The sequence below is a fragment of the Camellia sinensis genome, chromosome 14, assembly GCF_055761805.1.
Source record: "Camellia sinensis isolate YWXY chromosome 14, ASM5576180v1, whole genome shotgun sequence".
NCBI classification, from domain to species: domain Eukaryota; kingdom Viridiplantae; phylum Streptophyta; class Magnoliopsida; order Ericales; family Theaceae; genus Camellia; species Camellia sinensis.
In genome coordinates, this window is record NC_138974.1 from 139,038,492 (window position 1) to 139,052,068 (window position 13,577).

Below are 13,577 nucleotides of genomic sequence, written 5' to 3' on the forward strand. Positions count from 1 at the left end.
GTCTTGTTAACCAGGCATATGTTAAGAAAAAAAAAATTAGTGTTAACTATCTCTACTTATACAGGAATAAAAATATAAATAAATTTAGTGTTTTTCCCATAAGCTAATAAATATAAGGGCAAATTTCACTTTACCCCTTGTGGTTTGGGTCGGGTGCGATTTATCCATTGACATTTAGAAATCACCACATAACCCCCACGTGATTTATAAACCAAAACACACCGTTAACTTTTCCATCTAAGTTAATTGGCAGTGACATTGACGAGTTGATTTGGTGAGCAAATCATTGTTTAAGACATAAATACCCTTTTATATCTTCAAATTTACAAAATAATGCCATTGTTCTTTCTCTCATTTTTTTTTTTATGCTGATCTTTCTCTCTATTTTTTTTTTTATATAGATCTTCTTCTCTATTGTATACTATCTCTCTTTCTCTCACTACTAAAGAAGTGACTTTTTGCGTCTAGTTTTTTGCGACCCACAATTTAGCCGTCGCAAAAAAAAAAAACATTTTTGGAAATGATCTGTGCCAAAAGGCATATTTTACCCCTATTTTTTATTCCCTTCATTGACCCCAATTTATTTTTCCCTTTCGTTACACTCACCTATGCCCTAAGCCCTTTCACTGTCATTTTCACGACATTGATAAACAGAGAGGTCTCTCGCACTCTCTGTCTCTCTCGCTCTCTTTGCTCGCCATGGTCGTAACTCTAGTGGTATGAATCTCTCTCTCTCTCTCTCTATCTCCTTTCTCTCTCTCTATGCATACATACATATTTGTATATTTATATATGTATATATATTGTGGATTGCAGGTAGAGTTCTTCATATGCTTGGTATTGACGATCTTAGGTTACATTCCTGGAATAGTTTACGCTCTCTATGCGATGCTCTGTGTCGATCGTGATATGACTCGCGCCGATTACCGTCCACTCGCCTAGTCTCTGTGTGTGTGTGTGTGTGTGGAAATCTGTGGGTGTTTAGCTATAATCTCATGGTATTATACTCTGGCCCTATGTGTGAAATCAACTTGAATGAGTTTAAACTCTTGCTATTTGATTGAATCGCTTTGATTTAATTCTATTCTTCTCTTATTTATTTCTATTTCAAATACCTGTGTATAGATTTTGGAGTGATTTGAACTCATGATTGATCTAACTCTCTCTCAGCTACGAAGCTTTGGTTTGAATCAATCCTTTTGCTATATTTTCGTATGTATATATATATGTGTGTGTGTGTGTGTGTGTGTGTGTGTGTGTGTTCATTCATTGCTGAGTAACTTTGATTTATACCGAGATTCACATATTTTTCTAATCTGCTTTTAATTTTCATCTATATATATCTTTACTGTAAGTTTGATAGTCATGATCGGTGATGGATTTCTGTGGTTCTACATGTATAGAAATTGGATTGGCGTGTGCTTTGTTTTAACTTAATCGAAGTTTAATTTATAATTTCTTTTTGTTTGTATCCATGTGATTTTGCAGTGATTGCTCATGGAATCAATGCCGCAGATGTGAAGAAGCTTCAAGATGTTGGGATCTACACTTGCAATGGCTTGATGATGCACATGAAGAAGGTACATTGATTTTCAATTTCGATTTTGTGAAGTTTTTAAGTTTGGCGTTTGCATTGAGGTTGAGGTAGCCAAAACACGTTTGATGATTTTGTAGATCAACTGATACTCAATTGAAAGAAAACTTGTATATATATATATATTTGAAATGTTTAGTTGAATTAATATGTGCTGAAAATTTGATCATATTTTTTGCTATGTTAAATTAAATCTAAGATTTGGACTTTTGAATTGGTCATGCTAGCAAAAAACAACTACATTTATTTGTTATTTATTTTAGATTTTTGATCATTTGATCAAATTCTCCTAAAACCGAACTAATTGGTACATGTATATGTTTAATTTTCACATTTTATAAATAAAAATAAAAAATTGGAAATAGATCATAAATGCCTTTTTGGTGGCCTTCATTCTCAATATTCTCTGCAATAATGACACAAAGGTACGATGTGTAGGACTTAACTGAAATTTGTGTGTGTGTGTGTATGTACAGGAGGTGAAGTTAATTTTTAAGATTTGTGATATAATAATAATTTCGAGATGGCGCTTTTGGATCTCTTCATTGCCTCATCAATTCCAGTCCTAAAAGTGCTATTGGTGACTGCACTTGGGTCAATTCTTGCATTAGATCATATCAACATTTGAGGGGAGGACACGAGGAAGCATATGAATAATGTAAGTGATTATTTTTTGAATTTTAAGTGTTTGTCTTATTCATTCGGTTTCAAATGATTTCTTTGGTGCTTTATATCACTTGTTATGTATGTCCCTACAAGGACCAACAATTTTGCATTGTGGAGCATCATTCATTGGTTGAAACTTTAAAGAAAGGCTTTTTCACTCAGATTCTGAATTGTCATATTCTAAAATATGTATCTCTGTTCTGTTTGACTAAGTTTTTTTTAAGTCTCATTGATGTTTTGCTTTTATTTTTGTTGAGCAATTAAAAATCCAAGATGAGAGCATTTTCCTGATGAACCATCGGCGCAAAAAAAAAAAAAAAAAAAAAAAAAAAAAAAAAAAAAAAATAGAAAAGAAAAGAAAAGTTATCTCCCTTGGGTTCATGCATCTTCGTGTGGATATGTGTATATGTCAATGTTCAGCGACAAAGCTTATCCGACACCATCACACACATACAAGCTTAATTGAACTGTATACCAGTTATTTTTTTTTCAGATTTTTTGGATGTTATGATATATTCTCATTAACAAGATTCCCCGAGCACACATATGGGCTTGGCGACAAAAAATTTGTCACAGATAAAACCTTAACTAATCACCAATGATTTCTTAGATATTGTCCTAATCCAACTAATAAGTTGCTGGGAAGCTTGAATATTTATTTTTGTAAATGACATGAAGGATAATAGGCACCCACCCAAATTTCATCTATCCATTGGGTTTAAAAGCTTTAGTAGCATCCATAGTTTAGCTCTGTGATGGATATGATTTCCATCTTCCCGTGACTTCTAATTAATTTCTCATAGTTCTATATGGAAAAGTTGGTCAAATTCTACAAACTCGGGGACTTTGGTTCACTGGATTTTGTATTATTTTATTTGCTTTGTGCAGTTGGTTGCAAAGGGAGAGGAATTTGTCTATGAATAACTTTTGGTTCTAATTATTGTTCTTGGTAGAGTTCATGACGATGTGTTTACACTTATGCATGTTGCATGTCTATGTGTGGTTTTGGATAATCCCCTGAAAGATCTCTCTTTTAGATGTGAACTCATTAACCTTTTTGCTTTTTATCTCAACTAATCTATGGAAAGGACAATCAATGGAGATTGGGAAAGAGAATCCAGATATATTTTTTACAGATCGTGAAGGAAGGAGAAATACTGAATGCCTATCTTGGGGCATTGATAAAGAACGAGTACTAAAAGGAAAAAGTGCTATAGAGGTATTACATTATCAATTATTTTTTGGTACTTGTCATCTCTTCTTATTCTGAAAAATATTTTTTAAATTTATCAACGTTTTTCTTTATTTCAATTGTAACTCCATAGTCCAAGCCTCATTTGTTTCAGGGCATGATTATGTTCAGTTGCAAAATTGATTTTTCATATTTCATAAATTTCATGTGGGCGTGACCAAAACATGGTAGTCATCTTTTATTTCTTTCTCATGTGCTGGGATGCACAGGCCCTTTAATACTCTCAGCTTAGTATTGTTCTTTGTAACTTACCTTAATTAAATTGAACATGCTTAATTCTCTTCTGATATATTTAAATCTGGTTGTGTCCTTGATAGCATTAATCTTTTTAGACCTTACCCCCTATTTTTATCACTTTGCTGAACTTGTAAAAATTCAGGGGTCAATTTTTCTAATATTGCTTCGTAGTCAATTCTGACCTGTTTGCTTTCTACTTGTCTGAAGACTGGTACATGCCTTGGACGTATAACTTGTGAGGAGAATCCTTATTAAGCCTCTTCTCTTAGTGGGTAGTGTAATTGTTGTTGGGATTTACACCTTCAGTTAGTCTGTATGTGAGCCTCTGACAAATTTATAGTGATATTGCAATTCTGTCTTTTGGAAGTGAGGGTCAAATAATAGGTGTCCTAGTGTAGATATTTTCAGTTCTAAATGCAGTCCGTGGCTTTTACTGGTGCTCCCCTATTTGTTATTGCTGCAATCTGGTTTGTGGGATTTGGCCTTTCTCTGCTCCTCCTCTGTCTCTGTTGTTGCTGCTGCCAACGTCGATACGATGGCTATTCTCGAACAGCTTATGTGCTTTCTCTCATTTTTCTGTCGTTCACCATTGCTGCAATGTATATCTTTCTCTCTCTCTCTCTCTCTATGTCACACATACGCACACAATACCTACGAGTTTAAATTGAATATTTGGATTTGGATCGATTTGTCTGAGAGTCCATTGTTGTTCTATGTTTTTGATTTCAGCATTGGATGCGTTGTTTTGTATACTGGACAAGGGAAGTTCCATACTAGCACATCGAATACATTGGACTATGTCGTGTGGCAAGCTAACACCATTGTTGAGAGTCTTGGGAGTGTATTGGATTATCTTGAAGCAGCTAAGCATATCAGAGTGGATTAACTTTTTTTACCTCCTGATGTTCAAAACAACATCAACAAGGTTGAAACTGACATTAATACTGCTGCTCCATGGTTGGTGTAACCAAATTGCTTTTATAGTTCCATGGTTGCATACCTTGCTCTTAGTTTATCATTCTCTTCTGAATTCTCATAGTAGGACTTTTGCATATGATCTAGTGATAGTTCTTGCAACACCTTTGTTTTACAGCATAGTTGTGAAGATTTTGCTCTTCCATTCTTCATATATTTTCTTGGTCCTCACAATCTTAATCATTCTAGTCAGCCAAACAGTACCATCATTATTTGCCCTCTCAACCTTACTCATTGGCTTTGAGCTGTGGGCCTTTCTTCTTGGAATGTTATATGACACGTTTTCAATCATAGCCATGCTTCTTGAATTTCTGACATGATTATTGCTTGCCAAACTGACATAAACACCTCTCCTCTCCTTTCAACACCTGTCAATCACGTTCTAGCAAACATTTCACACTTGCATGTATGTCATCAAATATTTCTGCTGGAGTTTCTAAATAAATGCTTATGCTTTCTCTCATTGAAGTACTACTGAAACCCCTTGTTATTTGTGAGTTTACATCTAATTTAAAATGCACTTATCATCAAATGTTGTTTGTTTTCCCCAGGGGTCATCAATTGGACTAGTTAAGTCAATGCAGCCGGCTATCAGCAATCCGGCATCTGCTGATTCCGTGATAAGCTCTAAAACTAATCCAAATCTTTGCTTTGCAACGCATACCCATTCCAGCATCTCATTTTCTGGTCTTAGCGTGGAGAGTAGTGCTGCAGATCATCAAGACTGGTGCTTCTCCAATGGCTCTCATGGGAGAGCCGCCTCCATTGTATCCTGAAAGTTCATTCCCTTCAACTAGTAGGAGCAGCGCTGTTATGCGTTACATGGAAAAGAAGAAGACACGCAAGTAAGAATAGAGCGGCTTTTTTTTTTTTTTTTTACACCATTTAGGTTAAAAAAAGAAAAGAATATTGTGTGGACCTAGGAAGCATGGATGTGTATTTAATTCACTTTCAATTCTTTTTGATTGTTTAGTTCTTTGGTTTAATGGAAATTATATTTTGAGGTTTGTGATAGTTTCGAGGAAAGTGTAGAAGAAGTGTTAATGCATGAATGTTGAGATTTTATTAAAGGAAGAAATGAAAAATAATGCATGAATGTTGAGATTTTTGCAAATATGTCTTTACGTTTATTGTATATAATATTTGAATATATATATATATATATCTATATATATATACGATTGTAGGTTTTGTTTTTTTTTTTTTTTTGCGACGGTAAAAAGATGGTCACTAATACATTGTAGGCATTTTTTAAACTCTTTTGCGACGGCAAAATATTAGTCGCTATAAGTAGGTTAGGTGGTTGCAAATAGTTTGCGACTGTTGTTTTGCGGTCGCAAAAAGTATTTGCCACCCCCACATTCGCGACCCTCATTTGCCGTCGCAAAAAGTCTTTTGCGACTGTTTTTTTATTATTTGCGACGGCTTGTAGCGGTCACAAAAAGTACTTTTTTTAGTAGTGTCTTTCCCCTTCTAGTTATCTCTTCAACATCTCCATATCCACATTTTATCTTGTGAATGAAGAGCAGATCATTGTGTACATACATACATACATACATATATACACACACACACACATATATATATATATATATATATATTTGATTGTGTTGTATATGATTAGAAAAATGATTTGAACTGGGTTTGGATTTGTATACAACAAAATGATATGAAAATCAATGTAAGAGATGTTGAATAAACTAGCCAAGTGAATTGGGTTTGGATTTGTATATGTGAATTGGGTTTATATATGATGAAAAAAAAGTTTGTATATGTATATGTATGTATAAGATATGGGTATGGAGGCGGAAGAGAGAGAGAGAGAGAGATAGAAGAAAAAAGGGTATAACTATCAATTTACAACTTCTGTTAACAGAAGTTAGTGTGCATTTTAATCCACAAGCCACGTAGGGGTTATGTGATAATTTCCGAATGTCAGGGAGGTAAATCGCACCCTGCCAAAACCACAGGGAGTAAAGTAACGTTTGCTCTAAACATAATATATTTCTTTCATATAGACAAAAAAATACCCCATTCTTAGAGTAGGAATTGACAATAAGATTCTTGGGCAAATTACACCAACAGTCTCTATAGTTTGGGTCTCGTGTCATTTTGGTTTTTGACTTTTCAATTGTGACACATTTGATCCTACATTTTGAATCTTATTCCAAATAAGGACAATTGAAGATACCATTACTTAATTTCAAAGGCAAAATCATTAATTTTATAAAATATAAACTAATTTGACAAAAATAAATATCAAAAAAATATTTTTAAATTTTAAAAAATTATTTCTACACACCAAAGATAAAATTATGTAAAATTGATAAATTTTTTAGACGTTTATTTATTTATTTATTTTTATCAAATTAATTTTTATTATGTGTTTGGATGATAATCATGTAATGGGTAGTTGTTAAAATGTTAATGTGTAATCACTATATTTAATATATAAAATGTTTTTAGTTTTGGATTTTTTAATTTAATGGATTAATTTAATAACGATATCAAAATTGTCACCACATTTGACTTTTGAAAAAATAAAAACTAATTTAATAAAAATAAAAACAACCACCCATTACATGATCATTATCAAAACACATAATAAAGATTAATTTGATAAAAAAAATAAATGTCTAAAAGATTTATCAATTTTACATAATTTTATCTTTAGTGAGTAGAAATAATTTTTAAAAATTCAAAAATAATTTTTTGATATTTATTTTTGTCAAATTACTTTATATTTTGTCAAATTAACGATTTTACCCATAAAATTAGCAATGATATTTTCAATTGTTATTATTTGAAACAATATTCAAAATTGAGGATCCAATATGTCACAATTGAAAAATCAAGGACTAAAATAATACAAATCTCAAACTATAGGGACCGTTAATGTAACCCATCTAAGATTTTTTATTACAAAGTAGTGTCAAATAAAAATAAAATAAATAAATAAAACTATCACATGAAAGTTCCGCCAAACGCTTGTCTAATTGTTCTCAATTTGTTGTTACTTTTAGTATAGGTATTGTATCGCTCGTTATTTTTACAATAAGTTAATCTCAATTAAAAAAAAAATTAGTTGGAAATTATTTTTGTTTAGTTGAATTTTGGTAATTTACTTTGAAAAACTAGAAATTAATTTGAATAAATACAAAAAAAAATATTTTTTTAAATTTTATTATTTTGTTTTTAAAAAAAGGCATATAAAAATAAGGAAAGTGAAAAGGTATAAGAAAAGAGTGCGGCTATTAGCACTCCATAAATTATTTTGGACCCTCCAATTTTTAGCTTTTTTTATCACAATAATAACCTCAAATAAAATTATTACAAAGGACGTCATTAATTTTGGGACATCTCATCTTACAATTAAGGAAAATGCTATCCAAATTTTTTACAAAATAAATGACCAAATGTCTCACATTGTGAACCCCACACCCATGTGAGACATTTGATCATTTATTTTGTAAAAAATTTGGTATCTATAGCATTACTCTACAATTAAACCTACACACCCACTACATCATGAATAAGGGTTTATGAGAGCATTCACCTCCATCACCACTCATTCATCTTCCCCAAATCCCACCTTCAAAACCTACCCACCCTCAAAATCTTGAAAATCCTTTGGCGAAAATATTCCGGCTGTAACGGTGGCAACCATTTGATTAGCTACATTAAACGGTCAAAACATGAAAATTTCTTAACACATTGAACGGTCAAAATTGTTAACGGTTACAGAAGTTTTCATTTTTTTAAGTTTGGGAATACAGGCCTGACCATTACTTATTTGTTTGGGAAGATGTTTCCGAGAAAATAAGTAACGTTCAGAAATGTAGGTCCGAATATGAAAATTTCTTAACACATTGAATGGTCAAAATTGTTAACGCTTGCAGCAGTTTTCATTTTTTCAAGTTCGGGAATACAGGCCTGAACATTACTTATTTGTTCGTGAACACATTCTCGAATATAGATTATTTGTTTAGGAATGCAGATCCAAACTTGGAAATTTGTTAACACTTTCAACGGTTAAAATTCTTAACACTCGTAGAAATTTTATTTTTTCAAGTTCGGTAGTTTCAGTTTTGAAGAAGCAATGTGATAAAGAGAGAGAAAGAGAGCATACCAACTGTGACAATGGTTAAACCGGCAAAGACAATATTCTTCTTCTTCTTCTCTGTGAGTTTTGAAAAGGATGAGATTCTTCTTCTTTTTAGTGAGATTTGTTAGGGTTTTTTAGAAGGGAGGTTTTTTTGAAGGTGTGGAGGGTGTACATTCAATAGGTGGAATGTTTAAGGATAATTTTGATATTATTTGGGGAGAAAGAAATTTTAAGGGTTTCAAAATTTATAAGTGGGGGTCTAAAGAAATGGGTGGTCCAAAATAATTCATGGGGTATTAATAGCACCACTCATTAGAAAATGAAGGACATGAAAAGTGAAAATTGAGGGATAAGCAACCATTATGTTTTGGTTTTATTTTTTGGCTAAAATAATCAATAGAGATAAAAAGTCTAACAGTTAATAAAATAAAATATCACATCTTATATATCAATCAATTATTTTTTCTCTCATAACAATCTATTCAACCAATAAGTCTAGGAATACAAATACTAAACACATAATGGACACACATATGTCTCACATGGGATGGGTCCCACATATAGGTCTCACCCATATGAGACATATGTATCTCATTTTGTGTTGGAAATTTGTGTTCTTAACATTACTCCTAAAATTACCAACATCCCAAACGAATGTTGAATTTAGATAATTGTTAAACTTTTACTATTTTCTACATAGGTAGAGCTAGTTGTTTCTATTATATAAGAGTATCTCCAATGAGCTCTTTAAATGAGACATGTTAGTTATTATAAATAGTATTAAAATAGCTATATGAACAAAGGGTTTGACTTCTCTCAAGTTGTTATGTCAACTTGAAAGGGCGTTTGGGCTTAATAGACCATTTTAGAACCAATTTTAGTGACCAGAACCATTCACTTTTAGGACTCATTGAGAAAAATAGCCATAAAAAAATAAGGGGATTAGATATCGGTAGCTATATGTTTTAAAAAAATTGATAACAAATACAAGAATAAAGATTGAGAGCTCTAATTTTGGAACTCTAAAGAGAGCTCTAGTGAAAATTAGAGCTCTAGTGATGTGGCAATAAGTAGGGCCTACATGTGATGTGATGTGATGTGTGTGCTTTTTTTTTCTTTTTCTTTTTTTTCACGTCATTAGAGCTCTCTTTATAGCTCAAAAATTAGAATTCTCTATCATTATTGTAAATATAATTTCAAGAATAGCTATCCATTTTTTGTAATACAAATTTAATTCAAACATATAATTATCAATATCCAATCATCTTAATTTTTTACATAAATATTCTTATCAACAAGTCCTAAAAAGTGAATAGTTCGGATCATCGAAATCGGTTCCAAAATGAACATACGAAACCCAAATGCTTTTTCAAATTGAGATGACCAATATGAGAGAAGTCCAACCCATTTCTTCAAGGCTAGTTACATTTAAAGAGCTTTGGGAGGCTTTTTAAACAATTTGTGTGTATAGATAAATAAACAGTAGCGTTGGAGTAATAGATAAAAAAGGAATTAGGTAAAATAAAGAACCTACATTTTTTTATAGTTTAGCTAGTAAAAAAATGAAAAGTATGATTGGATTTGCTCTAATAGTTAAATTTTTGAATAAATTTATAAGCAAAAATTCAAATTATTAGTTTTATACTTTGAAAATTATACTTGGGATTTATGAGGTTTTAGAAAGAAATTAGCATTAGATAAAGTATAAATAAAATTACAGAAATGGGAGATTGTTACATATCACTCAAATTATCAAAATTATTAACAAGGTGCATGGCCTTGCTAGTAATCCATTTGGTGAATGGTTAGTGTATGTAACAAAACCATATATCAACGGATAGATTATCATTACATTATCAGAAAAAATTTCACTGTCGTCTCACCTCTTATGTGGATATAGACATTAATATTATGCATAAATTTAAGATCTGCCATATTTAAGAAATAATGGTAGGTATATTCATGATTCGTGCATTGCACGTGACTGATACAAAGGACTTGCAACATGACGGTAGGGATGACAATAGAGAACCTACTCTATGGATACCCATAGAGATCCGACCAAAAAATATGAATTTTCTCCTTTTTTTTCTTACCCGTCAGGTTGGTTAAATTGGGTTTTTTGAAATATTCATAGGACATGGGTCGGGGATGAGTACCGCCTATTTTCCCCCTACATAAACGTGTCTTCACATCGTATGTCATGTTCATGGATGGACTTATCAGCAACCAAAAGGACGTGGAGGTACTTCTTCAACCTAGGGTTTTGCAGAGTCGAGTCAACGATGTGAGTGGATTGGTCTCTCTCTTTAATAGTCTCTCTCCAAATGTAAATTCCAATCCAGAGGACTTTCACTTTGCAAATCAAACTTCAAAAATTGAATGCATATTGTGAGACTGGATCTTATAATACTTTCTTCAAACAGGTGGTGTGCAATAAAGTAGTATGCATAGAAATGGAATAAAGAATGTAACATTGTAGGAGAGGGAGAGGGTTGTAATTTTCTTTTTTAAAATCTTCCACGTTCTTCCATTTTTTTTTTCAATTACTAAAAATTTATTTGATTATCTCAAAATTATATATTTTGATTATTTTAAAACAAACTTTTTAATTAATTAATTAATATGTATTTGATTTTGTCGTTGAGTCAAATAAAATAAATAAGATTAAATGTATATTTAGTTTTGATTGTGAATCTTAAAAAATAAAAAAATAATAAAATGTCAAATTGGGTTGGAAAAAATTCAAACCCATTAAGAGATGGGAAGGATAGTATCCATGGGAAATGGAAAATGAGAAATGAGAAAAAATTGTTATAGAAAAATAGAAATGAAAAATTAATATTCACCCTATTAACCCCATTGCCATCCCATTGACGATCAACCGTCAATTGGACTGCACCTATGGATTGCGTGCTTCCTTGGACTTGCTTAGGGATTGTTTGGGATGATTTAAATAAGTGTATTTTTTGACTTTTTATGAAATATGAGTTGGATTTGGATTAGGTTTGAAGTGATGTGTTAGAGAGGTGATGTGACTTAAATAAGATGATGTGACTTAAATAGGATAGTGACTTTTTGACTTTTTGACTTTTTTAAAACTTGCCAAACCAGCCCTTAGTGTAACCATGCCCTATCCCGCTCCAGTTTCATTTAGTTTTACAATTTATGTTTTTAGTATTAAAAATTTTATGGTTCAAAATAGAGAGGCAAAAGTACACAAACATTTTGAGATTGTAGACAGCCAAAGTAAAAAGAAAGATGTACAAAAATATAGACGCGGTGTTTGGGAACAATAATTAGAAGCTATTTTAACTTTTTGAAAAAAAAAGTCTAAGGAGGTTTGGGGCTATTTTAGCCCCAAAAGACAAAATAGACTATTTTAGTCACAACAAACAAAACATCACATCCAATCTATAATCATTACACTCTTCTCTCACAAAAAAAATCAAAAAAGTCAAAAAGTCAAAAAGCTCTTCCCAAATCAAGCTTTTTAGCCCAGGCTAAAATAGTCAAAAAAGTCAAAAAGCCAAAAAGCTAACCCACTTCCCAAACAGAGGCTAAAAGTCTTACTGTTGCTAAGTCTCAATTTTTAGTTGACAGCGGCTAAGCAACAGAGGATAAAAAAACGATTTTACCCTTTAAATATTTGACCAACTCGCAAACTCTTCAACAACAGCTTTAAAAACAACTCTCTCATCTCCCTTAGAGCATCTCCAACCCATCCTTCAAAACTTCAAATATGAAGGATCCTTTCTAATTTTGAGCTCCAACCCATCCTTCATTTCTTCCTCCCAAAAGAAATGAAGGAAGATAGATTGATCCTTCAAATATGAAGGGAGGATGAACAAAATGAAGGAGCCTCTAAAACACTATTCACTCTACATTTCTTATTATATTCAAAATAACTTTTAATATGTAAATTTAATTTTTATAAAATTGACATCAATAAAAAGTATAAAATCATACCTTTAAAATGAGTATAATATTAAATATATTTTACAAAAATTTTAAAATTAAATATTTATTAATGAACAAAAATTACTTTTTGATTGGAGTTTGAATGAAGAAAATGAAGGTTTGTGGTTGGAGTTTGAATGAATAGTGACCTCCTCTATATTTACTTTTTGAATAAAAAATATTATTTTCATTCTCTTAAGAAGAGGATGTGGTTGGAGATGCTCTTAGGCGCAGGTGTTGGAAGCCGGTGAAGAAGTGAAACAAATCAGTACCAGCGGATCTCTCTCAAGCAGACCACGCTGATGACTCTTCTTTGTTGCCAACTCTTCTTTGTCACCAACCGTCGAAGACTTGCAACAAGTAAATCAACTGATCCAATTTTTGTTCTTCTTCTTGCTTTTTCTGACTCTCTTTTGCTATTTTTTCCTTTCATTGCTTCAGATTACACTGTATTTTGGGCCTTATTGATGGTATTTCGTCGTAGAATGGCCGATCTTGACATATTAACATTTTTTTCTTATTTTTTTATTTTTATTTTCTAGTTCGAAATTTGCCGTGTCAATTGTTATGGGACTCCAAATTTGGGCTTTTATTGTAATTCATCATTTTTATACTGATAAGTCAAATTTCTTAAAAATTTACAATTTTTTTTTTTATAATTCATAAAATCTACACTGAAAGGTTGCTTTTTGTAGGCTAGTTCTAATTTGAAACACCAGCAACCCCCCCTCCTCCCAATTGAAAAAAAAAAAAAAAAAAAAAAACTAACTGGCCAATCACGTTGAGAG

At 31.9% G+C, this 13,577-nt stretch overlaps 1 long non-coding RNA gene across 2 annotated transcripts; it reads left to right on the plus strand.

Moving 5' to 3' along the window:
* Positions 1 to 967: 967 nt before the first annotated feature.
* On the plus strand, positions 968 to 5,751 carry LOC114284899 (uncharacterized). Of its 2 annotated transcripts, XR_014350192.1 has the most exons (6): positions 968 to 1,183; positions 1,489 to 1,580; positions 2,071 to 2,252; positions 3,349 to 4,348; positions 4,479 to 4,706; positions 5,276 to 5,751. It is a non-coding gene; the product is annotated as an uncharacterized LOC114284899 (long non-coding RNA). The 2 variants fall into 2 exon arrangements; XR_014350191.1 differs by lacking the exon at positions 968 to 1,183 and having other exon boundaries at positions 1,391 to 1,580.
* Positions 5,752 to 13,577: the final 7,826 nt, after the last annotated feature.